At 41.5% G+C, this 1,726-nt stretch overlaps 1 long non-coding RNA gene across 2 annotated transcripts; it reads left to right on the forward strand.

Annotated features, from left to right (window-relative positions):
- The first annotated feature begins 56 nt into the window (after positions 1-56).
- Positions 57-1,720, forward strand: LOC111651355 (uncharacterized). 2 transcript variants are annotated; one of them, XR_015436929.1, is made up of 5 exons: positions 57-284; positions 867-971; positions 1,284-1,335; positions 1,442-1,488; positions 1,579-1,720. It is a non-coding gene; the product is annotated as an uncharacterized LOC111651355 (long non-coding RNA). The 2 variants fall into 2 exon arrangements; XR_015436930.1 differs by having other exon boundaries at positions 867-967.
- Positions 1,721-1,726: the final 6 nt, after the last annotated feature.

Consider the following 1,726-nt stretch of genomic DNA (forward strand, 5'->3'; position numbering starts at 1 on the left):
TTCATGTTAGTTTATTTTGTTTTAATGATTTTATTTTGGTATTTCCGGGTGTGATAGTCGCTGCTCAGTAGTTGGAAGATGTTACTTTCAGTTTCGTCCTGGACGGTCGAACAGAGGAAAAAGTTCAGCTCATCATTAAACGCATTTAAAATCAAGTAATTAAAGTTGCTCCATGTAGCATCGGTTCTGTGGGTGGATCAATAGAAGCGATCAGGCGATTTTAACCTTTAACACCGATCATTTTACCGCGCGAGGGCACGAATGGATTGATCATTGATCGTTTGGTGAGTTCACGTTCTGAGTTTGTTATTATCACAGTAACCGGACACAGTTTTCTCAGACTCGACAGAAAACACAAACACACTGACTCTGTTTGATCTTCAGGTAAAAGCGCACGTTCAGGTTCACGTTCAGGTGTTTGACGCAACCGGAAACGTTTTATATCAGACTCATATAAACCTTACAGCCGCCATGTTGAATTGAAGTCTGTGATCGAGGCCTACCTGTCGATCATTTCCTCATTCAGCTCCATGTGATCAGTTACATTTTATTTAAATATTTCACATTCACTACATTATGCATGTATATGTCCCAGTAGTGTCAGTATTAATAGTTTAGTATCTGCAGTGTAACTTATTATTTTTCTATACATTTCATTTAGTCAGTGCCTTGTAGAGACGTGTCGACCTAATGACCTTTTCCATGTTAATATTTAACGGATGAAGTTTAAACCTCAGATCCACAGATATGTTTTATAATGTTTTTTCAGTAACTGTAACAGATTACAATTATATTTATTTTGTAGTTTAATTATGTGTAAGTAGTTAGTCCACAACACAGGTTTTAATCATGTCTTTTCTCTGCAGAGTTGCTGTGAGGCTTGAAGGTAAAACCAAAGAATTTATTTTATCCAGCAAGACACCGACAAACTTCCCTGAGTCATCATGCCACCTCAGCTGAACTTAATGTTGGTGTGTCATTAATCATCATGAATGTTTGGAATAAACTGAGGCTGCAGAGAAAAGTTAGTAAAGCTAGTTAAAGTAAAGTGACGCTGTAGATGCAACTAACGATTTAATGTGAATTAAATATAAAAGTAAAGCACACTTTGAGCTTTTACCCTCAGGAGGCGCTATGGGCAAATAAGAGCCACCAAAAACAATGCAGGCAGGATGCGAACTGCAAATCAGAACAACTAATTAACCAGTTAACTAACTGACTAACTAGTTTTATGTTTATCTGCCTCTCCCCTCCGTCTGCTGAGGTGTTCTTTCTGTCTCCAGAACGACTGTGACCCCGGTGACGTGTTCGCAGAGCTTCAGCACTGACATGCAGGTATCGTCCGTCAGTCTGTCAAACATTTATCACGTCACAGTGTCAGTGTGTCGTGACGCGTTCATGCTTGTGTTGTGATGATTGTGATGCTGCTGCCGTCTTACAGGAGCGGTGGTGACTCCTCAGAGGTCAGAGGTCGCGGTGCAGCAGTAGGTGAGTTTCTCTGAGGTGCACTTCAACATTATTCAGTTAACACTGTGCAGCTGTGCGCTTCATTCAGGTTCTTGTCTCTGTTGCGTCCAGCAGGGTGACGTCATGGCGGCTGCAGCACCTGGTGAGTCCAGTCTGACTTTGATACCCGTGTCACTCCTTCCAGGAAATAGACGACACCACGACTCGCTGTCACTGATGGATTTATTCATCTTCTGCACTTCATCATCTCAGACGCCAC

The sequence above is a fragment of the Seriola lalandi genome, unplaced genomic scaffold (assembly GCF_002814215.2).
Source record: "Seriola lalandi dorsalis isolate HSWRI2012SDOR001 ecotype SW California unplaced genomic scaffold, Sedor1 jcf7180002053593, whole genome shotgun sequence".
Taxonomy (NCBI): domain Eukaryota; kingdom Metazoa; phylum Chordata; class Actinopteri; order Carangiformes; family Carangidae; genus Seriola; species Seriola lalandi.